The sequence below is a fragment of the Triticum aestivum genome, chromosome 6B, assembly GCF_018294505.1.
Source record: "Triticum aestivum cultivar Chinese Spring chromosome 6B, IWGSC CS RefSeq v2.1, whole genome shotgun sequence".
In the NCBI taxonomy this organism is placed as follows: domain Eukaryota; kingdom Viridiplantae; phylum Streptophyta; class Magnoliopsida; order Poales; family Poaceae; genus Triticum; species Triticum aestivum.
This window is the reverse complement of record NC_057810.1, coordinates 573,848,747-573,875,478: the sequence shown is the minus strand read 5'-3', so window position 1 is coordinate 573,875,478 and position 26,732 is coordinate 573,848,747. Positions and strand designations below refer to the sequence as shown.

At 43.2% G+C, this 26,732-nt stretch overlaps 1 long non-coding RNA gene across 1 annotated transcript; it reads right to left on the bottom strand.

The window, feature by feature from the left end:
- Nucleotides 1-7,767: 7,767 nt before the first annotated feature.
- Nucleotides 7,768-12,911, bottom strand: LOC123138098 (uncharacterized). Its single transcript, XR_006468878.1, has 6 exons — nt 12,221-12,911; nt 11,737-11,847; nt 10,515-10,692; nt 8,782-8,905; nt 8,605-8,703; nt 7,768-8,116 (listed from the first exon to the last, which is right to left on the bottom strand). It is a non-coding gene; the product is annotated as an uncharacterized lncRNA (long non-coding RNA).
- Nucleotides 12,912-26,732: the final 13,821 nt, after the last annotated feature.

Sequence of the window (26,732 nt, the reverse complement as noted above, 5' to 3'; positions counted from 1 at the left end):
GACCCCGATCGATAGAGCCAGTTGGGGCTGGATGAACAGGACCCCGTGGAGGGCTGGATGAACAGGACGACCCCGTGGAGGGCTAGATGAACAATAGACGATGGTGGGGTGGATGAACAGTAGCCCGTGGAGGGGTGGTTGAACAGGAGCCCGTGGAGAGGGGTGGTTGAACAGTAGCCGGTGGAGTAGCGCATGGTGGAGGCTGGATGAACAGGAGCCCGTGGATGAACAGTCGCAGGTGGAGCCTGGAGGAGGTTGATGGTGGATGAACAGTAGCCCGTAGAGGCTGGAGGAGGTCGACGGTGGGGATGAACAATATCCTGTGGAGTCCCATTTTGCGGTACGCCACACCCCTCCTGATGAACAGGACCCCCGTTTCGACCGTAGCGCTCCAACACAAGTCCGTTTCGTCCGTTTTACGGTACGCCACACCCCTCCCGATTAACAGGACCCCCGTTTCGACCGTAGGAGGTCCATTTCCTTCGTTTTGCGGTACGCCAGACCCCTCCCAATGAACAGGATCCCATTTCGAACGTGGCCGATCGAACACAAGGCTGTTTCCTCCGTTCTGCGGTACGCCAGGCCTCGTTTCCATCGCATGTTCCGTCCAAGCCCTCCCGATGAACACGACGACGCATTCCGTTCTGACCCAGCCGGTTGGCTCCCCATGAACACGACAACGACGTTGTTTCTCTGTTCCGACCCAGCCATGTACACAAGCCCTGGCCGTACTTATATATGCGCGAGTAGGCGTTCGAGACCCCTCCCGTACGTATGTACATATACGTGTCCGTATTTTCTTTCTTGCACCCTGGCCGTTGTACGTATGTGTACATGCTACGTGCGCGCCTCTACTATGACACGTGTGCGCCTCTACTACAACACGTGCGTGCCTCTACATCCACTAGTATGTACGTACACGTTCGCGACCAGAATGACAACGCTATGTACGCTTCGACCAGGTGGGTCCCGACTGTTAGGCACTTCCTTGCGTGCGAAGATGTAGCTGGTGGGTCCCAACAGCCAGGGGGGCGAATCGTTTTTTCGGACGCACTTCCTTGCGTGCAAAGATGTAGGTGGTGGGACCCAGCAGTGAGGGGAGCGAATCATTTTTTTTTGCCCGGACACACTTCCTTGCGTGCGAAGTTGTAGCTGGTGGGTCCCAGTAGTCCAGGGGGAACGTTTTTTTTGCGAAATACGGTGGCCCGTCCGGTGGGTCCCTCTTGTCAGGTGGAGGTATCATTACTTTCTGTGTAATAAGGAGGCACTTACTTGCTGCGGCCGTGGACCCAGCTATCAGCCTCTCCATGTATAGTCCACGTCCGATGGAAGTCGTTCCTTGACCATGTTGACCACGCCGCGCCGAGAGCACCAGGGCGGTGGACGACAGCGAGGCCTAGGAAGGGGACGACATGGAGCTGGGGAAGACGCGGCAGTGGAAGCCCGCACGGAGAGGTGTATGAGGGTTCACTGGTTCGGCTGCGGTGTGAGGCTTCCGTCGCCGCAGAATAACAGGGGGTGTGGGTGAGTAGAGGGATGTCCTGGCCAGCGGTGGGAATAGTAGGGGGCGCTGAGGCCTGCGCGGCAGCATAGCCGGCCACAGGAGGAAGGACCAGGCGGTCCCGCCGGTGCTGCTTTGGCGGTTGGAGCAAGAAGATCAGAGATTGAATAAACACGACGGCCGTTGGATTGACATCCAACGGTTACGTCTGCTAGAATCGTTTGTTGACGTATATAATAACTAAAAAAATCTTGCATACGCGTCAACTAAACAGGCCCACAAGTCAGACCACTCCTACTTTTTTTTAATAATTTATATATAGCTCATGGCAACTTCTTATGCAATTTATTGCAGTCGTTTTTTTGGTTAGCTAGGGCCAATTTCGCATATTTTTGTGGGTTCCAAACTATTTTTAATACCGAAATGTCAAGCCAGATTTAAAGTACTTTGAAGATATATTTAAATTAGGTTAATGCCCAGTGAAACAAGAATCTGAAAATGTGAAAAAAAAATATAAAGTAATTGCCAATTTGTCATCTGTTTTTATATTTAAAGCCCATTTCATATTACTTTCAAGATTTGCAGGCGTCTTGAAAGAGTTGCAGCCCATCAGGGCATAGGAAAAATAAGTAGGCCTGGATTGGGTATTCTTCAGAAAAAATAAACTGGTCTCATTTTTACAAAGAAAAAATAGCTGGGCTGGTCACATGGTGAACATAAAATATAAGCCTGGGCTAGACGGGCCACAGCCCAGTTCAAACCCTGCTCCGTCTCAACAATAACAAAAAAAATACTGCTCAAGCAGCTACGTCCCAGGTGTCAGCCGATCTTGTGTTGTTCTCTTGTCTATTGACTATATACGCTCACAATGTCGTGGGTCCCAGATTTCAGGAAAACACTAGGAGGAAGCATTTTATTTTTCCATACGCTGATGTGGTGGACCCCTACTGTCATCCTATCCACATACTTTTGCCGATTCCTGTTGTTTGTTGACCATGTTGTCAACGCGAGAGGGCGGCGCCGCGGCGAGCACACCAAACCGCGTGGAGGACGTCGGCGTTAACGATTTAGGAGATGGTGGGGCGGTGATGCGTGCGCTGAGGCGCAGCCAGCCATGGGAGGCGGAAGCAGGCAGCCCCGCCGGTGCTGGTTTAGTTTTGGCGGCTGGAGGAAGACAGGATTGAAGAAACACGACATACTGTAAAAGCAGCAGGAGTACTTAACAACCTTAACTGAAACCAGCAAGGGCACTTAACAACCAAAGCTGAAAGCAGTATGAGTACTTATATAGGTTCAACCGTACAAAGCACGCCTCGAACAGTGCTACTTTGCCTACAGTTAACCAACTGTGAGGCTGCCAAGCCCCAGGACCGCCACCCCGCGCATCCACAACCTTCTGAAAGCGGCTTCTTCTCGCAATGTGGTCAATAAACAAGATATTTGCTTTAGAGCCATGGAAAAGCATGAACATAATCTTCTGTCCTATTCTCCAAGATGGACGGGCCTTCATCATTTGAGACCACCCATGAGTAATTATCTTTTCACCTCCAAGGGGAATTGAGTAGGTCGACATAAACATCATGTTGTGACCAAGCGTAAGTCTGACCCGACCATGGTCAGGCATCTGTATAGGAACAATAGAACTGGGCAGTTCCTGTTTCAAGAAGATCACAACTATAAAACTGTGTATAAGCAATAGTTTATGAACAACATATATAACAGAAAATAGATCGTACCATAAGTTTCTCGACACAGTTGGACCTGTTCAACGAGTGCAGCAGTGGCACACATATCCCACGTGGCCTTCCACCATTGAAACGCCCCACAAGGACCTCAAGACGATCAATAAAGTGTAGGAACTTGTGGATGTCGATCCAGTCAACTTCAATGCCATCAGTAACAGCCGAGTTATTACAGAGTAACAAATGAGCAGACTTCTTAACTCTGAAAAACCTACACGTGCCACCAATTCTAAGAAAATATTAGTTAGAAGTAGCATCTTCGTGAGAGATTCGTTGCTACTTCTAAAGTTAAATTGTGATTAGTTAGACAGAATAGGTGGATTAAGAAGTAATCGAGGCAAGAAGCAAGAACCAGATACAAAACTAACATGGATGAACAATTGGAACGACGTCGGGGTGGAAGATCGCAGTGAAGATGAGACCAGGTTATGCTATTTCCATCAACATTCGTGCGCCAACTTTCACTCTGTAACACTTGAGAAAGTTTATCCAAGTTCGGCCATAAAAAAATAGCGATCTTCTTGGTTCATGAACCCAACTCGAAACTTATATCCATGGCTTGTCTTCACTGTGACCATTAAACTAGTGTATTCAGTTATGGCAAGGCTGAGCATCTTGAGTACATGTGTTCTGGCAGAGCAAATAATACACTGCAGGAAAAATAATATGAGAACTCAACATGTTAAAAAAACCACCCTCCCTGATAGAAAAGAGGATTCTAGGAACATACTGTGCGCGTTTTAAAATGTTGTGTTAGGATGAGAAGGAACAAGTGTGGCGTCTCGCCGAGGGCGCAGAAACCTGTAGGGTCCTCGCACTTTGGGCACTACAAATGAAACATACTAGATTCAGTAGGAAGAAAAATGCATCAATGGCGGCGGCTGCCATCCTAGGATTACTTGCGACCAAGGGACTTGGATTTATCGGGAATGGATGAAGAATTCGTACCTGGTTCTCCATGAGAAAACCCTATGCAATCGCCAAGAGGGGGTTTTCTCTAAACAAGCAGATGAGGGAGAAGGGGATTCAGGCCCAGTGAAATATTGCCGCTTCGTCCGTCCAGCTTACTGCTAAAGCCGGAAGGGGGGGTTGTGATTTGACGGCTCATTGGGCATTACTGCGGCGCTACGACCGGGGTGTGTCTACCGTGCAGTTGTGCACTCTAATTTGTTCATATGGCACATGGACCCCATTGCCGGTTGCCCCACATATCAGCAAAAGGAAGTAGAAAGACAAGAGTAACTAGTTACACATAAATATATATTTTGACAGAGAGATACTCCCTCTGTAAAGAAATATACAAATCTTTTATATCACAACTTTATACATAAAAAAAATCAAGTGGAATATATATAACATATATCTCTACTCTTATAAAACAAAGTTGGTGATGATGGTGTGCCTGCCATCCTGCAATATAAGCCGTCTGATTTATATCTGACAGATAGGAAGGAAAAATGGAAATTTTGCAAAAAGATACCCACACCGACTCAACATTTGCAAATAAGGCCTTCCCTCGTTCATCCTTTTATCCCACAAGATAAACTACTCATACAATGCATCTTGATATTCCGTGCAACGCATGGGCATCTTGCTAGTAATTATAAAAAAACAGAGTTGTTTTTAACACAGTATAGACGAGTTGGTGATGATGGTGTGCCTGCCATCCTGCAATATAGGCCGTCCGATTTATATCTGACAGATAGGAAGGATACTATGACAATTTTCCAAAAAGGTACCCACACACCTCTCCACATTTGCAAATAAGGCCTTCCCTCGTTCATCCTTTTCTCTCACAAGATAAAATACTCATACAAATGCATCTTGATGTTACGTGCAACGCACGGGCATTATGTGAGTTCAGCTTTTTCTATGGGGGTTCAACTGAGAATATAATACTCAGTCAGGCTCACGGTTCTGGACTTTGGGCCGCAGGCCCACCCTGCATGTTTGGGGGCCCATGTGTTCTACCTCAGCGCTTTTCATATTGCAAGCGATCGGTACGGCGCTGGTTTTAGATGCTGTCGCAAGGCGAATACACAAAATTGAATAACGCACAGTTCCTAACCAGCAATCAGAGTTGCAATTCTATCAACGATATACCATGTGATAAATAATACTGTCGTACTACTTATGCACACAGGACACTTTTTTCACCATGCCAGATTATTACATCAAAATCTCTTGGAGGATAGATCAGTTCGGCAATTGCGTGTTGCTACTGAAGAATTTCAAAGCTGATTTGGACCAGCTCTCCTTGCCGAGAAAGTGCGATTTTGACATCATCCCCTATGATTTAGATTTGAACCTTGACCATCCTTTAGCATCAATCATCATGCGACCATCCCTTGTACTTACGGTATATTGAGCAGGTTCATTCACACCAAGGCTGTGCATGGTAAGAGAAACTTGGCCGCGATCGCCCGGATTGTTGAACGACTCCCTCGTTGCTCTAGGATTTCTTTGTTTGCAAACAAGAAGACATACCCAAACAGTTAGATCAACACAGTGAATCATGTTAAACAACATGAAAATAAAAAAGAACGAAGCACTTGGGTGGCCAATGCTTACCAAGAAGGTGGACATGTCGGTTTTTGCAAGGACTTTGGTATATGAAGTGCGAACTGCAGCCCAGTCTGTTGCCGGTGCAACTACACGGGCCGGAGCAGATGCAAGTGCAAGTGTTGGTGCAGGTGCCAAAGCCGCTGCTGCTGCCGGAGATGGTGCTCCTTGTAGAGCTGGTGCCGGTATCGGAGCAGGTGCCAATGTCGATGCCTGATCCTCCGGTAGATCAGACTGATCCTCTGATGCGGTCGGTGCCCAATCCTCACCTGGATCAGACTGAGCTGCTGCCGCTGTCAGTGCTAGAGCAACTGTCGATGCTCGATCCGTAGCTGAAGGTGGTACCGATGTGCGAGACAGTGACGATCGTGTCTAGTCTGCTATGATCAGCTTTCTAACTTGACTAGGATCCGTGACTGTGATCCAGTTTTTTTCTTCCTTTCTTCTAAACGCGAGAAGGACTAATTATGGCGTTTTTGTTAAACCAAACTGCAGTTCATCATAGGGATTCAGCTTGTACTCAGACAACAGACTGATCTAATTTTTTCCAGTAATAGAAGTGATGGACAGTGCCTTCGTTACTGACACGACATAAGAAGTCAAACCTGCAAAAATAGCCATCGTAGAGCAAACCAAACGGTTTATTCTATGATGAATGTCACATGGCAAAACCTGCATCATAAAATTGCAGGAAAAGAAAGAAAACATGACATTAAATCAATAAGATTTAGACAGTAAATCAATAAGATTTACTTTATGTGACACGAGTGAATCCTTACCAGGAAATCACTATGTTGAAGTACTAAATAGAAGATTGATCGTCCAACTACGGGTGGCATGCAGGGGGCCCTCCTACTCCCACAAGCAGGACAGTCCAAAGGTCGTGACAAATCGTATGGACCGAACATTCATGGGACTGGAAATCCTGGTGGGTGCGATAAACCCTGCAATGCATATAGATATTGGAGTGTAACCATAATTGATAAACCGTCCTCACAAAAAAGATGATCTGGATACTTCAAAATATACAGACTGAATTGAGTGGACAGACAATAACATAGACCGTTCTCAGGACTGACCACACACCAAAAGCGGCAGTACTAATAAACAATACAGGGTTCATAAACACAAATCAAGTACTGAACAATAGTACTTACTACAGACAAGCAAAGTTGCACTAATTAAACTCTGCAGACTATTTCTTGCCACCGACCTATGGGATGAACCCCGCATAACTGACTAGGCCATGGACTTCGTGAGAGATGTCTACATGCACCAAAACCATCTTGTCAATCTTGGAGAACCTAACAGAGTGGTCTTTCCACTCATAAACATGATGATGAAGACAGACCGCATCAGATTTGTTGGGAAGCTTTACAAGAACCACACCCTTCGTAATCGAAGGCACAGCCAGGAAACTGTTGTGGTCAAGTACAGCCTCGAGAATACGCCTGACAATAATGCTACAGGAAAACACTAGTTCAGGACACGCACAACTGATAACCCACAAGTATAGGGGATCGCAACAGCTTTCGAGGGTAGAGTACACTACACCACAACACTGATATATGGACGGAAAAACTGCCGGGAGAACGCACTTATAAGGGCAGACACACTGCCGGGACTATGTTTCTCCCGGCAGATAGAACCGCCACGAGAACGACTGCCGGGGATTACTTATCCCGGCAGATAAATTTCTCCCGGCAGTTTCTCTGCCCTGGCCCTTGTATTTGCTGGCAGTCTATTTTCTCCCGGCAGATTGGTCAGGGCACACGAAACTACAATTACTGGCAGTTCAGCTGCCTGCACATGCATGTTTTCCCGGCAGTTATGATGCCAGCACTTCGATTTCACTAGCAAACTATTGTACACATCCCTGATGTAATATCCATTCATTATGTTAAGCAATCAGGACACCTCACACAATTTATACATACACTTCAAAGTAACATATAGGCCTCATCAGAAACCTTAAACTTCATTCCATAAACATAAGAATATATATAAGCAGACTGTGCCACAAAAGGAGTACATACATGTTTCTAGATAGATGTGCCACACAACCAAAATGAAGTAGTGCCACAATGGGAGAAGTATATATGTTTCTACATGTGTCCCACAACCAAAATGGCCATATAGTGGCCTATGTGCCAAAACAACCACCAAAATGAGCACAACTTGCCAATGTCTCCAGGTTCAACAAACAAAGCGCATTACATTATCACTCCACCAACTTAATAGCAGATCTTGCAAACCTTCAGCAGCTTGTAGATCATCCAAACCTCCATCAAGTAGTGTATCTTTGGGAAACCTGTAACAGAAATACAAAATGGAAACTCAAAATGGAGCTCTCATAGCACAATAAACCTATTGTAACATACATTAACATGCAACTAGTACTGGAAGCACAATAAAAATGCAATTTTTACATCACATAAGGACAAGTGTTCTAATGCCTTCTTTGTTTGCCTTGATGTTGGGTGTTGGCTGTAGCAGCACACGTTGTGAAACTATTCAGTACGTGGAGTTTGAATGAAGGCTGATGTTGTACACAGATCGTTTATTGGAGATGAAAAGGATTTGAATCAGGCTAATGTACACAGCTCATTCCATTCCAGTTATAGTAACAAAACAGTGAAAAATTATAATTTAATATTCTTGTCGTTCCAAACTTGTTTATAGTAACCTAAAGGTTGAGGTTATGACATACCCTGAAGAAAAGCGCCCAACTTGTTAGGCATACAAATAAGCCACCAACAATAAACACCATTTCATCCAAAAAATGTTTGCCACGGTCACCTTTCGCAAGACTGCTACTCGACTAAAATGGATGCAGAGACCTCTAGCTTGATTTGATGCGCCTTAGACCATGGTTCCTTCTCCCTCTGGATGATATGCCTGCAGAAGAAAGCAAAGCGAAAAGGATTGGTTCATTCTGTAAAATTGTGACAAGGAGACCTTCAAGTTTACACTCACATTTTCTTCACTAAACTCCGGTAGACCTGGAGTTCAAGTTTTTCCAACACAAGGTAGACACCGCATTTTAGTAACCCTCCAAGAGAAATAAGCAAACAGTGTCCACGCAAAGCAATCAGGGTCCCTGTACAGAAAAGTAAGAAGCAATCAGTGACAGCAGAGGGCCGAAACTTTTTCAGCACACAAATATGTGAACTTAGTGGTCTGCATGTCTATCAAGGGCTTGCTTAAGGACCCTGGGATCCGCTATCCTAAGTGAAGTCACAATATCTGCATATTGGAAGGTTAAATTACCAGTTGTACAAATCAAAATGGTTATGGGGAAATCTTTAGGTGGGCTATTTCATTTTTCCTCTGTATTTCCATTTCGCCTAATTTTGTTGTTTACTAAATTGGATACAGATTAAAATGGACTAAAATGCTGCTGGTTCCTGTATATAGGTTGTGAATTAGATAACAATTGTAATTATCTTTATATTTGGATTTCAAACTACAACATAATAATCTAGAGCATATAGTTGAGAATGGGGTATAAAAATATGTTTAGTTCTGGAATCAGACCCATTTTGTTGCAACATTTTTGTATTTTATTTATATTTAGTAAAAGATTGACAAATTGATACCTAATACATTCATAAACAATTCAAGTCAGTAACATTAATAGATAAACTAATTAAGTTCAAGTGAGTTGATAACAAAATAAGGAGGAATCCATGTGACAAAACTGTAGTTAGGCATATCCTAAGAATATATTGGAAGAATCAGTGCACAAACACAGCTAGGAGCTTTGCATTGAGAAATCATGCAGCTGCTCGATATCGTAAATGCTCCTCTTAAAATTATACTTGGTTTTGCCCATGTCCTTAAGCACACTGAATGTCTTATATTCATCAGAAACAATTATATATTACTATGGCACCGGGAATGGAAATAGGAAGAGCGACAAACACAGGAAGAGAAATCAATTCAAGACATTCAGAAATGGAGGCTAAGCTAAAGTCGACCGGCAAGAGCAACCATACTAAAAACTGCAGTAACTAAGATCATATAATAACTTGAGATAAAGTTTCTCACTGATATTAACAATCTGCATGCAAAGATTACTTTATTACGTAAGTTGACCCAGAGATATCTTGTACTGTTTCTAGTGCAGAATATTGTTTTACTTTGGATCAATGGCCGAGCTACAACAAAATAGCTGGGCGGGCCAGCTTAAAGAAAAACACAGGAAAAAAATTCAACATTTGAACCATGGTAGTACTAAGGCATTAGTCAACACTCAATTATTTTGGAAACACATCATCTCAGGCTTGCTGGTCTGCTTTTCTCATAGACTGGGCTGCAGTGGGTTGTGCATTCAGTCTTTGAGCAACAGCTAGGCTCTCTCGTGCATTCAGGTGGGCTGACAAGAATAAAAGTATCTCATCTATGCTGCTCATGGAGTATCTCTAGTTATATAGGACCTAAGAACTCGAGTTACTTTAACAGTAGGATTTTCTACATTGCTCTACAAATTAGCAAACAAGATGATGTGAGAACTTAACATCAACATGCACCTAATATGTGCATGACAAAGTGAACTGCAAAAGGCATGAATTAATATGCATGACAAAGTGAACTGTGCAAAGCATGAATTAATGTGCATGACAAAGTGGGCTGCGCAAAGCATGTAACAAGATGCAGTTTTACGATAGATGCAATTGTACAATAGATGCAGTAACCAAACAGATCACCTTCTTCCTTTTATTTTGTCCCTGACTGGCTCGGCCTCCAAAATCTTCATTTAGATTTGAAAATTTAAAGGACCCAAATCGTTCAGAATCCTCGTTGTTCCTTGCTTTAAGTATAGCTAGCCTCTCTTGCTCTTGTGCTTCAGCATTGTCTTCTTCTCTTCCTTTTCCATTCTTTTTCCTGAAACAAGAATTCGTGGCACATTAGGATTGACACGTTAGGTGTCACCTAGATAAGCATGTAACTGAAAACTGGAAAAGAAAGGCGCACACTTTAGTTGCTGAACATCATCGTCTATAATATAAAAAACATAGCACTTGTTTTTTCCATCGGATTTTGCAGAACACAAACAGAGAAGCTACTACCAAAATTAGCAGAAAAAATTAGTATGGATGCCTTGCGGATCTTGCCCAACCTCCGACACCTTCAAGATCTTTTCAAACCTTTCAAGACCTAAGTTATAATGCCGAGCTGAAATATGAGGTTAGTCTAAAACATGAATTCTAAGTTGGTACAAAGCAGAGCAACATCACTCTGACATAGTAGTGCCACTTATCACAAGACTATCATTATGACAGGAAAAATAGAAGAGTCGAAATAAAACAGAGAAGGTTGACTATCACAGCAAGATGGAGGACAATTAACTTCAATGTCATCTTTAGCTAGAATGCAGACATCCAACAAAAAACCATAAAGGGCCTGTTTGGAATGGTTTTAATTTGTTCTTGTACCAGTCTACCAGACCCTATACTTGCGCTAGGTACCAGTCTATGAGTAAGTATAGTTGTCAGTTTTTACTTTTCACTAATGTCAATTTATTGAGCTAAGGCATGAAAGTGGGTGATATCCTGTATTATCTTCCTTGCGCACACAGCTACTACATAGAAATACCATTTACTAGTCAAACATATTTAAAAGGAGATCATTCCTTCATGTTTTTAATAATTTGAATACGAACCTTCCATAAATGTAATTCTACATCCTTGTGGAGATGATTCAAAGAATATTTCTCTTCCCAATATACAACAAGAGATCAGTAAGAGGTAGATTTTTATATACTATGCCTGTTCCTAAATATAAGACGTTTTGGCAGTCTAATTTAAACTCCAAAACATCTTATATTTAGAAACAGAGGGAGTATATCCTAGTGCATTGAGCACTTGCAGCTAAGCAAGAAGAGGATGCAACTTGACATGGCATGTAGATTAGGGGCATGAACTATACAGTTTGGTGGCTTGTGGAAGTGGCGGAAAGAGCATCGATGGGGGTGACCTTCCAGCATCTTGGGGAGGCAGCAGAGACACTTCCAGCAGACTGGGACAGGGGAAGGAACTGCTGCATTGTTCTATTTTTATCAGACTTCACAGAAGTTTGCAACACTTATATTTATAGAATAAATAAATATCCACATACAGGAACAAAAATGTACTATGTGAACAAAGGGACTTCGGACCCCAGACAGCTCACCTGAAACATCTAGTAATTCATGAATCTGGTCTGATGATTAAGATACAATTCAAGTAATACTTGTTCCCCAGGAACAGAACCAGTATTCTAAACCAATAAGATGATATCTACTACCTAAACCATGTATAGAAGATTTGCATAAATCAGATCTTATCATTAGATTGATAATAGTTACGAGATCAAGATAATTTATTGAATGAAGAGAGCCCCATCAATTAGGTGCACAAGAATAAGGGCTTACAAGCTAGCATAGGCCATGGTCAACCTGGTTGTTGACGGGGAGCCATCACGCCAAGGCAGACTGTTGAATCAGTCGAGCTTGCACCCTTAACGTTGTGTCTCTGGGGCCAGTTGGGAAGAAGGATTGAAGCCACGGTGAGCGGCGGGTACTCCTCTAGATCTCCATTCAGAAGCAGAGCTGCGAGGCGGGGGGCGCAGCAGATAAAGGCGGCCATGGCAGGGAGGGAGGAGGAGATGCGAATCCACGTCGTCTCGGCCGGTGCTTGTGGAGAAGAGGTGGATCCGCGCCATCCCAGCTGCCGTTGGTGGAGGAGAGCCAGATCCGTGGTCACACGCGGCTCCAAGCAGGAGAGGGGAAGGAATGGTGGGAGGAGCCAGATCCGTGGTCACAAGCTTTGGAAGGAGGGTGGAAGCCATTTCCTCTAGCGACCAACCGGAGGACGGCCAGGAGGGCCGACGGTCAAACCCTTGCCCGCCACGGTGGTTGGGAAGGAAGCCGGGAGCGGTAGGGGTTTGGGGACGGTGGAGGGTGGTCGGGGGCGGGGAAGGGTGAGGCTAGGGTCGGGGACGGCGAAGGGTTATCGGCTGTCGCTGAGGTCGACGGGAGCGGCGAAGGGTGGTCGGTGGCGGATGGAATCGAGGGTGGAAGGCTGGCTGATTTTGATTTGGGGGCGCGACTTGGGGGAATAGAAGAGGTGAGGTGAGGTGCGGCGCCTATTTCTTTACTTTTTTGCCTGAAATGTCTCGGTGTCCCGAGCCAATGAGCCAATTATTTTCGGTTCGCGCCACAGACAGCACAGGCAGATAATGAGTCGGGGTTCGGTTCTCCCGGCAGATAAGGCTGGTCACAATAGGGAGGAACTTAGGAGTAACATCACACACTCCAATACAACTTTGCTTATGTATCACATATTTAATGAAGAGAGAGGTGCTTGTGGTAACTAGATAAGTTACCGGAACATCACACACTCCAAGAAACAATGAGTCTATAACCTAATAAATACATTGTTGCATGACACTACATAGATGTTCCTACCCATTGTGGAGGTAGTAACATAGTCTAGGGAAATGTGTAAGTTACTAGACTATGTTCTTGCCCATTGTGACCAGCCTAAGGTGACCTAAAACATGGACATCATTGCTAGCAGTTTAAATGCCTGCGTTGCTCAATTTCTACCGGCAGTTCTTCCGCCCTTAAGTATTTCTTCCGGCAGTAATAAGATTCCTGGCAGATAGTTTGCCGTTAATCTGGTATTTCTCCCGGCAGTTGACTGCCCCTAATTAAGTGTTGTGGTGTAGTGGTATTCAACCCAAATTTATTGATTCGACACAAGGGGACACAAAGAATATTCTTGAGTATTAGCAGTTGAGTTGTCAATTCAACCACACCTGGATAACTTAGTATCTGCAGCAAAGTGTTTAGTAGCAAAAGTAGTATGATAGTAATGGTAACAGTAGCAACAATAAAGATAAATGTTTTTCGGTTTTGTAGTAGCTTTAACAGTAGCAATGGAAAAGTAAATAAGCGAAGAACAATATATGAAAAGCTCGTAGGCAATGGATCAGTGATGGATAATTATGCCGGATGCGATTCCTCATGCAATAGTTATAACATAGGGTGATATATAACTAGCTTCAATTCATCAATGTAATGTAGGCATGTATTCCGTAAATAGTCATACGTGCTTATGGAAAAGAATTTGCATGACATCTTTTGTCCTACCCTGCCGTGGCAGCGGGGTCCTAGTGGAAACTAAGGGATATTAAGGCCTCCTTTTAATAGAGAACCAGACCAAAGTATTAACACATAGTGAATACATGAACTCCTCAAACTACAGTAATCACCGAGAAGTATCCCGATTATTGTCACTTCGGGGTTGTTGGATCATAACACATAACAGGTGACTATAGACTTGCAAGATAGGATCAAGAACACACATATATTGGTGAAAACATAATAGGTTCAGATCTGAAATCATGGCACTCGGGTCCTAGTCACAAGCATTAAGCATAGCAAAGTCATAGCAACATCAATCTCGGAACATAGTGGATAGTAGGGATCAAACCCTAACAAAACTAACTTGATTACATGGTAAATCTCATCCAACCCATCACTGTCCAGCAAGCCTACGATGGAATTACTCACACACGGTGGTGAGCATCATGAAATTGGTGATGGAGGATGGTTGATGATGACGATGGCGACGAATCCCCCTCTCCGGAGCCCCGAACGGACTCCAAATCAGCCCTCCCGAGAGAGATTAGGGCTTGGCGGCGGCTCCGTATCGTAAAACGCGATGAAACTTTCTCTCTGATTTTTTTCTCCGCGAGACGGTATATATGGAGTTGGAGTTGAGGTCGGAGGAGGTCCGGGGGGGCCACGAGATAGGGGGCGTGCCCTAGGGGGGCGCACCCCCCTGTCTCGTGGACAGGCCTTGGGCGCCCTGGCCCTGATTCTTTCGTCAAAAATTCTTATTAATTCTGAAAAGTCCCTCCGTGGATTTGCAGGTCATTCCGAAAACTTTTCTTTTCTACACATAAAACAACATCATGGTAGTTCTGCTGAAAATAGCGTCAGTCCGGGTTAGTTTCATTCAAATCATGCAAGTTAGAGTCCAAAACAAGGGCAAAAGTGTTTGTTAAAGTAGATACGTTGGAGACGTATCAACTCCCCCAAGCTTAAACATTTGCTTGTCCTCAAGCAATTCAGTTGATAAACTGAAAGTGATAAAGAAAAACTTTTACAAACTCTGTTTGCTGTTGTTGTTGTAAACATGAAAAGCCAGCATTCAAGTTTCAGCAAATATTACCAACTAAACATACTCACAATAACACAAAGGTCTCACAATTACTCATATCAATAGCATAATCAGCTAGCGAGCATAATAATAAAACTCGGATGACAACACTTTCTCAAAATAATCATAACATGATATAACAAAATGGTATCTCGCTAGCCCTTTCTGAGACCGCAAAACATAAATGCAGAGCACGTTTAAAGATCAAGGACTGACTAAACATTGTAATTCATGGTAAAAGAGATCCAGTCAAGTCATACCCAATATAAACCAATAATAATGAATGTAAATGACAGTGCGCTCTCCAGCGGATGCTTTTAATAAGAAGGGTGATGACTCAACATAAAAGTAAATAGATAGGCCCTACACAGAGGGAAGCACGGATTTGTAGAGGTGCCAGAGCTCGATTTTAAAATAGAGATTGAATAACAATTTGAGCGGCATACTTTTGCTGTCAACGCAACACCTATGAGATGGTTGTATCTTCCACACTAAATGCATTATAGGCAGTTCCCAAATAGAATGGTAAAGGTTTATACTCCCTCAACCACCAACAAGCATCAATCCATGGCTTGCTCACAACAACGAGTGCCTCCAACATACAATAGTTCTGGGGGAGTTTTGTTTAATTATTTTGATCTGCTTTGCTTTTTGGATCATGGGACTGGGCATCCCGGTTACCGGCCCTTTCTTGTGAATGAGGAGCGGAGTCCACTCCTCTAAGAATAACCCACCTAGCGTGGAAGATATAGGCAGCCCTAGTTGTTACATGAGCTGCCCGAGCATACAAAACATAATTTCATTTGAAGGTTTGGAGTTTGGCACATACAAATTTACTTGGAATGGCAGGTAGATACCGCATATAGGAAGGTATAGTCGACTCATATGGAACAACTTTGGGGTTTAAGGAGTTTGGATGCACAAGCAGTATTCCCGCTTAGTACAGGTGAAGGCTAGCAAAAGACTGGGAAGCAACCAACTGAGAGAGCGACAATAGTCGTAAGATTGCATTAAAATTAATTCACACCAAGTACAAGCATGAGTAGGATATAATCCATCATGAACATAAATATCGTGAAGGCTGCGTTGATTTGATTCAACTACATGCGTGAACATGTGCCAAGTTGAGTCACTCAATTCATTTAAAGGAGGATACCATCCCATCATATCACATCATAATCATTCTAATAGCATGTTGGCACGCAAGGTAAACCATTATAACTCATAGCTAATCAAACATGGCACAAGTAACTATAATCTCTAAATGTCATTGCAAATATGTTTACTTCATAATAGCTGACTCAGGAACGATGAATCATCATATTTACAAAAACAAGAGAGGTTGAGTTCATACCAGCTTTTCTCATCCCAATAAGTCCATCATATATCATAATTATTGCCTTTCACTCGCATGACCGAACGATGTGTATAATAATAAGAGTGTATGTGCATTGGACTAAGCTGGAATCTGCAAGCATTCAACTCAAGAGAGAAAGCAAGTAATATGGGCTATAATTAAATAAACAATCATGCATATGAGAGCCACTAAGCATTTTCAATATGGTCTTCTCGACCCCCAAAGGAAAGAAAAGAAAATAAAACTATTTACACGGGAAAGCTCCCAACAAGTAAAAAGAAGAACTAGAAATCTTTTTGGTTTTTCATTTTAATTTCTACTACAAGCAAGGAAATTAAACTAACTAATTTGTTTGGTTTTTCTCAAGGTTTATCAAACACACAAGAAGAAAACTAGAAAAAGGGAATTTAAACTAACATGGATAATACAATGAAAAAGTATGAGCATCGACGACTAGTGTGTGAACATGAATGTAAAGTCGGTGAGAAATACGTACTCCCCCAAGCTTAGGCTTTGGGCCTAAGTTGGTTTAATACTAAGGACCGCCGCTACTCTCTCCGGTGTAATGAGAGGTGTAATCAGGATACCACTGGTTGGTCATCTCCGGATCCCACTGGACAGATGATGCACGATAGGGGTCTAGCTCAGGTTCTGGTTCAGGTTCTGGAGTAAAAGCTTGAGCTTGATGATTGTTTACCGCCTCCGGTGTAACGAGAAATTTTTCTACAAGCAAATCAAACAACAGAGGTGCAGGCAAAATAATAATCTCAAAGTGTTTCTTATTGAATCTAAGTTTATACAAGAGCATCGTATCTTTGTTGTCAACAATGAACTTATGCACTACCATGCTTTTTTAATCTGAAATATGAGGAGGCAATTTCGTCTCCTTTTCCTCATGGTGCCTAATGGGTATCTAAAAATGTCTAGCAAGACATGCAGCATAGATACTTCCAAATATGGGGCCTTTTGTACGATTAAGGGCTAGCCAATTAGCAATGACGACACCCATATTAAAACTATTGTCTCCAAGCTAAGCATGTTGAAGAATGATAATATCAGGAACACTCAAGTTTCCACTATTCCCACGACCGATCAAGCATCTACTAGAAAATATGGCAAAGTAGCGTAAAACAGGAAAGTGTATGCTAGAGACTTTTGCTTCGGAACCCTTCTGTGGCTCTTCTACAACAATAGTATTAACAAAGCCAGCCACATCTTCACAATGGGGTTCCTCTAGTTCTCCTTCATAAGGTATCCTACATACCGTGCAAAAATGACGTAAAGACATTTCTTTGAACTCGTCATATAAATAAAATGACACTTCAGGCGGTGACTTCCTAGGATAAAAATAAAAGTTTTGCACGAAAGTATTGGTGAGTAAGAGATACTGATCGATTAAGTCGTTGATGAAACCGGTGAGGCCTGCAGTCTTGACTAAAGCATAAAAGTCTTCATGAATTCCAGCCTCTCTCAAGAAATCATCACATGGCCATTCACACGGCCGTACTTCTGCTAAGCGAGGAAGATTATACTTGACTTTTTCCTTCTCCTTAGCTTGTTTTTCCTGGGAGCTTTGGCTAGAAGAGCCCCTCAAAAGTTTTCTCAACATTTTCTGAAAAATTTCTGAAATTTTTAGTAACTTCAAAATAAAAGTGCATGAAACTAAACAAGATTAATAGAAACTACTCCTACAAGTGCCTAGAGCCTATATCATGCTTTAGAATTACTTGGAACCTCAAAAATTTAACATGCAAGCTCAAGAACAGGGTCACCAAGACAGCAAGGATTTGCAATGAATAAAGCACTAAAACAAAAACTAATTGGACCAATGGAGGAGTCACATACCAAGCAACAATCTCCCAAAGCAGTTTTGTGAATGGAGCTTTGAGCTAAGAGATCGAAAATCACAGCAAAACGAGCTAGAACTCGGGCTTGAGCTGGATGGGGATTTTTTTGGGTAGAAGATGGAGTGTGTGGGTGCTGGCATAAGTGGAGGGGAGCCACCAGGGGCCCACGAGATAGGGGGGCGTGACCTACAGGGGGGCGCCCTCCTCTCTCGTGGCCTGGTGCTTGCCCCTTTTGTAGTGTTCTCAGTGCCTAAAATCCCCAAATATTTCAGAAAAAATCATACTAAATTTGCAGGGCATTTGGAGCACTTTTATTTTCAGACTATTTTTTTATTGCACGGATAATTCAGAAAACAGACGTATAATACTATTTTTGCTTTATTAAATCTAAATAACAGAAAGTAAAAAGAGGGTACAGAAGGTTGTGCCTTCTAGTTTCATCCATCTCATGGTCATCAAAATGAATCCACTAACAAGGTTGATCAAGTCTTGTTAACAAACTCATTCCGAATAACACGGAACCGGAGATAATTCGAATAACACAAAGTTACCTCAACGGGGATATGAAAATCCCCAACAATAAGAATATCATAATTTTTCTTGACAGTAGGGAGAGGAAATTCAAAACCTCCAAAAATGATAGTTGGAACTTTTTCAATAGAATTTATGCTATGAACTTGAGATTGTTTCCTCGGAAAGTGTACCGTATGCTCATTGCCATTAACATGAAAAGTGGCATTGCCTTTATTGTAATCAATAACAACCCCTACAGTATTAAGAAAAGGTCTACCAAGGATAATAGACATACTATCGTCCTCGGGAATATCAACAATAACAAAGTCCGTTAAGATAGTGACATTTGCAACCACAACAGGCACATCCTCACAAATACCGACAGGTATAGCAGTTGATTTATCAGCCATTTGCAAAGATATTTCAGTAGGTGTCAACTTATTCAATTCAAGTCTACGATATAAAGAGAGAGGCATAACACTAACACCGGCTCCAAGATCACATAAAGCAGTTCTAACATAATTTCTTTTAATGGAGCATGGTATAGTTGGAACACCCAGATCTCCAAGTTTCTTTGGTATTCCAGCCTTAAAAGTATAATTAGCAAGCACGGTGAAAATTTCAGCTTCCGGTATCTTTCTTTTATTTGAGATGATATCCTTCATATATTTAGCATAAGGATTTACCTTAAGCATATCAATTAAGCGCATACATAAGAAAATAGGTCTAATCATTTCAGCAAAGCGCTCAAAATCCTCATCATCCTTTGACATGGATGGTTTAGGAGGAAAGGGCATGGGTTTCTGAACCCATGGTTCTCTTTCTTTACCGTGCTTCCTAGCAACAAAATCTCTCTTATCATAACGTTGATTCTTTGATTATGGGTTATCAAGATCAACAACATGTTCAATCTCTACATCATTGTTATTACTAGGTTGAGCATCCACATGAACATCATTGTTAGCATTATCATCAGGTTCATGTTCATCTCCGGATTGTGTTTCAGCATCAGAGATAGAAGTATTATTGGGATTCTCAAGTATTTCTGCATTAGGTTCACTAGAAGTTTGCACAGTCCTATCATTCTTCTTTTTCTTCTTCTTAGAAGAACTAGGAACATCTAGATTATTATTATGAGAATCTTGTTCAATTCTTTTAGGGTGGCCTTCAGGATACAAAGGTTCCTGAGTCATTCTACCAGTTCTAGTAGCCACTCTAACGGCAAAGTCATTTTTATTATTAAATTCATCAAGCAAATCATTTTGAGCTTTGAGTACTTGCTTAGCTTGAGTAGCAACCATAGAAGCATATTTGCTAACGCGGTGAAGTTCATCTTTAACTCTAGCCAGATTATCACCTACGCGTCCTATCTCGAAAGCATTATTCTTTAACTCTCTACCAACATAAGCATTAAAACTTTCTTGTCTAGCAATAAAGTCATCAAATTCATCTAAGCATGGGCTATGAAATTTAGTAGAGGGTATTTCAACTTTATCATAACTATAGAGAGAATTTACCTTTACTACCTGTGTCGGGTTATCAAGACAATGTAGTTCTTCAGGCGGTATATTCAGACCATGTATTTCTTCAATAGGTGGTAAATTCTTAACATCTTCAGCTTTAATACCTTTTTCTTTCATTGATTTCTTTGCCTCTTGCATATCTTCAGGACTAAGGAATAAAACACCTCTCTTCTTCGGAGTGGGTTTAGGAATAGGCTCAGGAGTTGGCTCAATTGGTTCAGGAATCACTTTAGGAACTGGCTCGGGGAGAGTCCAATTATTTTCATTAGTCAACATATTATTCAATAATATTTCAGCTTCGTCGACTGTTCTTTCCCTGAAAACACAACCAGCACAACTATCCAAGTGGTCCTTGGAAGCATCGGTTAGTCCATTATAAAAGATATCAAGTATTTCATTTTTCTTAAGATGATGATCGGGCAAAGCATAAAGCAACCGGAGAAGCCTCCCCCAAGCTTGTGGGAGACTCTCTTCTTTGGTTTGCACAAAATTATATATTTCCCGCAAGGCAGCTTGTTTCTTATGAGCAGGGAAATATTTAGCAGAGAAGTAATAAATCATATCCTGGGGACTACGCACACAACCAGGAGCAAGAGAATTATACCAAGTCTTAGCATCACCCTTTAATGAGAACGGAAATATCTTAAGGATATATAAATAGCGGGACTTCTCATCATGAGTAAATAGGGTGGCTATGTCATTCAACTTGGTAAGATGTGCCGCAACAGTTTCAGATTCAAGGCCATAAAAAGGATCAGATTCAACTAAAGTAATAATATCAGGATGAACAGAGAATTCATAATCCTTATCAGTAACACAGATAGGTGAAGTAGCAAAAGTAGGATCGGGTTTCATTCTAGCATTAAGAGACTGCTGCTTCCATTTAGCTAATAATTTCTTAAGATCATTTCTATCATTGCAAGCAAGAATAGCTTCAACAGTTCTTTGTTCATAACATAACCCTTAGGAACAACAGGTAATACATAATCGTTGGGGGAACGTTCATCATCACTATCATCAATAATAGGTTCTTCAATATTTTCATTCCCCCTAACTCTAGCAAGTTGTTCATCAAGAAATTCACCTAATGGCAAAGTAGTATCATGAACAGAAGTAGTTTCATCATGCATAGCAGAAGTGGAATCATCAATAACATGCGACATATCAGAATTCATAGCAGTAGCAGGTTTAGGTGTCGCAAGCCTATCAATAACGGAAGGAGAATCTAGTGCAGAGCTAGATGGCAGTTCCTTACCTCCCCTTGTAGTTGAGGGCAAAACCTTGGTCTTAGCATCTTTCAAGTTCTTCACAATGATCAACAGATATAAATCCCAAGTGACTCAGAGAATAGAGCTATGCTCCCCGGCAACGGCGCCAGAAATTAGTCTTGATAACCCACAAGTATAGGGGATCGCAACAGCTTTCGAGGGTAGAGTATTCAACCCAAATTTATTGATTCGACACAAGGGGAGCCAAAGAATATTCTTGAGTATTAGCAGTTGAGTTGTCAATTCAACCACACCTGGATAACTTAGTATCTGCAGCAAAGTGTTTAGTAGCAAAAGTAGTATGACAGTAATGGTAACAGTAGCAACAATAAAGATAAATGTTTTTCGGTTTTTGTAGTAGTTGTAACAGTAGCAATGGAAAAGTAAATAAGCGAAGAACAATATATGAAAAGCTCGTAGGCAATGGATCAGTGATGGATAATTATGCCGGATGCGATTCCTCATGCAATAGTTATAACATAGGGTGATATAGAACTAGCTCCAATTCATCAATGTAATGTAGGCATGTATTCCGTAAATAGTCATACGTGCTTATGGAAAAGAATTTGCATGACATCTTTTGTCCTACCCTCCCGTGGCAGCGGGGTCCTAGTGGAAACTAAGGGATATTAAGGCCTCCTTTTAATAGAGAACCAGACCAAAGCATTAACACATAGTGAATACATGAACTCCTCAAACTACGGTCATCACCAAGAAGTATCCCGATTAATGTCACTTCGGGGTTGTCGGATCATAACACGTAATAGGTGACTATAGACTTGCAAGATAGGATCAAGAACACACATATATTGATGAAAACATAATAGGTTCATATCTGAAATCATGGCACTCGGGCCCTAGTCACAAGCATTAAGCATAGCAAAGTCATAGCAACATCAATCTCAGAACATAGTGGATACTAGGGATCAAACCCTAACAAAACTAACTTGATTACATGGTAAATCTCATCCAACCCATCACCGTCCAGCAAGCCTACGATGGAATTACTCACACACGGCGGTGAGCATCATGAAATTGGTGATGGAGGATGGTTGATGATGACGACGGCGACGAATCCCCCTCTCCGGAGCCCTGAACGGACTCCAGATCAGCCCTCCCGAGAGAGATTAGGGCTTGGCGGCGGCTCTGTATGATAAAACGTGATGAAACTTTCTCTCTGATATTTTTCTCCGCAATACGGTATATATGGAGTTGGAGTTGAGGTCGGAGGAGGTCCGGGGGGCACGAGATAGGGGGGCTCGCCCTAGGGGGAGGGGGCGCCCCCCTGTCTCATGGACAGGCCTTGGGCCCCCTGGCCCTGATTCTTTCGCCAAAATTTCTTATTAATTCTGAAAAGTCCCTCCGTGGATTTGCAGGTCATTCCGAGAACTTTTCTTTTCTACACATAAAACAACATCATGGTAGTTCTGCTGAAAACAGCGTCAGTCCGGGTTAGTTTCATTCAAATCATGCAAGTTAGAGTCCAAAACAAGGGCAAAAGTGTTTGGAAAAGTAGATACGTTGGAGACGTATCAGCGACATGGACACAGCAGCTGGATAGTTTAGCTGTAGAACTCATCCCCAGGTCTTCCAGTTCACACGGCATGACTTTGAGAATTTCATCTCCACCGCGGACCTGGTTCTAATTCAAACAGAAACCATATTTTATTACTACCTCCGTTCAGAAATATAAGATGATTTTTGATATTATACTCCATATATGACTACATATACACACACAAAAATGAGTGAACAAAGACACTAGAACATGTCTTCAAAGGCATGAGAGCAGAGGGATTACTTGCAATATCCATAACACAAGTTACTGAGGCAAATATACCCTCTTCAAAGGTAGCATTGATGTTCATAAAGTACTCCCTCCGTCCCAAAATTCATGCCTTAGATTTGTCTAGATACGGATGTATCAAGTCACATTTTAGTATTAGATACATCCGTATCTAGAAAAATCTAAGACAAGAAATTTGGGACAGAGGGAGTAGTTGAAAGTAATCTATAAGAAATAAGTGTCAACCTCTCGCATGTTTTGGTCAAAAGAGGAATTTAGAACCGTCATTTGGCACACTAAAATCACATGCAAGATCACCCAGAAAGTTGTACTACCAGTACTAGTACTGCATGTTAGAGGAAAAAACACGATCAAGATCGAGAAAAAGATCGTCAACAAGAGACATTACCTTGACTTGCTTAATGAGGGATCCCGGAGAGGGGGGCTTCGACGGGGCGATGGCTTTGAGCTTGTATGCTGTAGTCTCGGCGGGGTGCTTGTGCTTCTTCGTACCATGAGCTTCGATGGTTTTGGCCAGAGCCATAGACATCACGTCGGCCGGTGCTCCGGCGTCCATTCAAGAGAGGAAGCTGAGAGAGAAGAGTGAAACGAGGAACGAGATGAGGGAGAAGCGAAGCGAGTGGGGGTTTTCTTCAAGAGAGGAAGTTGAGAGAGAAGAGTGAAATGATGGTTGCTTTGTCCATCCAACTTACTGCTGGAAAGGAGGGGGTTTTGTGATTTGATGGCTCATTGGGCATTACTGCGGCGCTTCAATCGAGGTAGTCTATCGTCTCTACTACGGAGTAATTTAGTGCATGGCTGGTGGACCCAGGTGCTGGCTGTCCCACACATCGGCGAAAGTGAGTAATTTAGTGCATGGCTGGAGGAGGACCCGCATGGTAGAGCGTGTCCATTGTTTTTCTAAAGAAAAAAATGATTACATCAAACGTTTCCACTCTTACGATGGAGGAGTGCGAAACACGGCAGCCACTTGAATATACACAGTGCTCCTACTACTAGGCATGTCCAGTGGTTCATATGTTAGTACTAGACAATCTTGTTGCTCGTGTAGTAAAATATGACGATAACAAATGATGTTGTGCGCATGTCAACTACTCCTATATGTAACATAGTACCGCTTTTTCGACTGTCCGGTCAAGAATGAACGGTGAGATCAATGTTAACAAAAGTAGGTCTACAGCACACGGAGAGTATGGTGCTACAGTACTCCACAAAACATGAACCATATGAAACACGAATAGTGTTAGACAGGGTGTATGAAGGGTGCACGGGATGGGAGCAAAAGTTCCCTTCTCGACCCACTTTTGGGTGTTTGGCAGAGTACATGAAGGGTGCATGAGTCCACACTAGTAGGTTAACAAAAATACACGAAGAGGAAACAACTATATTGAGATGAGAATGCAACCAAACACACTCACACGCTTTGTGCTACAGTGACTGATCTGCACCGTCTGAGTTTGATCCAATGGTCATGTTGCGCCGAGACATGGACATGCCCATGCAAAGGGCGCCTAAACACCACCGAAGTCCCTCTACTTCTCGAGGCACACGACATTGGTGATGCAGGGTGCAACCGCCCACAGAGCCTGCTCCCGGTCGACGGGAGCCAGCTCGTCAAAGACGGCGTCCAATGGCACGAATGGATTCCGGTGACGGAGCCCTGAAAGGATTCGCCCGGCAACGGCGACGGAAGCCTGCAACCCCTCCTTGTCCAGCTCAGCCCCCACCATCGCGCGGAGACGGCTCAGCTCCTCGGAGATATAGGTGAAGAAGGAGACCAGGTCAGGAAGCCACAACTCGTTGAAGTCGACCGGGTGGTCGAACAGGTTTAGCCCGACGGCCGGCATCGTCGCGCTGGCACGACGGTAGGCATCGCGCAGCCGCAACACGTGCTTGGCAACTTGGTTCACCAAGTGGCTGAGGCGATCCTGGACCTCGTCACAATCGGCCTGCTCACGCTCCAGCCGGCTCCCCTGATGGCCTATTGTATCTCCCGCTTTCTGCAGCAACACCACTGACACCTCGAGCATCTTTGTGGTGGACGCCTGCCGCTTTTGAAGCTTGGCACTCCTCTCCTCCTTGAGCCCACTGAGCTCCACGTCCTTGGCCCTGAGCTCCGCATCCTTGGCATGGAGCTCCTGTGTCAGGCACCTCACCTCGGACTCTATGATCTGCTGCGCCGCCATGGCACCAGGTAGAAGCAATGGGGAGAGGAAGTAAAGGGGGCGAAACGGCTGAAAGGCAATGCAATCTACGGGAAGGCGGAGGGAGCCAGCCGAGGAGCGGGGAATCTTTTGGTTTTCACCACGGTAAAACACCAGTCGACGACTTCTCACATCAGGGAGGGGTGGGTTTTACAGGCGGAGTCATCGTGACTAATTGCTGCCGTGCCTGCTCCCGTCAATCAAAAAATTAAAAATCCTGCCGCGCCTGCTCCCGTCAATAAAAAAAATAAAAATCCTGCCGCACCCAAACACCAGACCAACGCCGCGGTGGGTATTTAAATTTACCTGCCAGCAAGTATATAAAAAAAGTGGTGAAAAAAATGTGGCGGCAGCCTATCTAATCGGTCGAACTAGCCCAACTAGTTAGCCACCGTGCTTCACTGATGTACTCGGCGGGAAAGGTGGTCTTTCGTGATTTGACGACTCATTTACTTACTTCGGTGCTACGACCGAGGAGGACCCAGAAAACATGCGGTAGGGCATCCCACGTCAGGAAGAATATATGCGTGCACCACCCGGGAGGACCACGAAACCGCGCGGTAGGGTGTGCCACGTCTCGGCACCGAGGAAAAATGTGCATGTAAAAATATACTCCCTCCGTCTAGGTGTGTACTACTAATTCATCTTACGAAAATCAAATAATCCAAAAACACTTAGGCGCGGTGCATTAACTTCTATCTCGTTTCTTGTTTCTTGACATATCAACCAATAAGAGATGACGGTGGGCATGCTTTTAATGATTTGAGACTACCAAACACGACATGCAGTGGTTAGTTCATTGCATGCAATGTTATTAACTAGCAAACATTAAGTTCTCTCGTTTTCCCCTCCTCCTTGGTCACGGTGATTTACTCACCTAGACAGAGGGAGTACTGTATCAGACATCGGCAGTAACTCTAGTACCTATGGTTTGACCTCGGGACCCAGCCAGTCGGTCGAAAACACCCCCCTAGCCACACAGCTTCATCATGCAAACGTGGCACGAAGGATAGATGTGGTTAGCTCCATCTCGACCAGCCACAACGTCTCTTGTTCTAGGCGATTCTTCTATTTTCCAAGCTTTTTTTAGTTGTAATAACACCACGGCAAGCTAGCGCCGCTCTTCGTGTGTGCCCATGCAAAGGTTTGACGATGGAGAGAAGAGAGATTGAGATCATAGACCTGGGACCCACTAG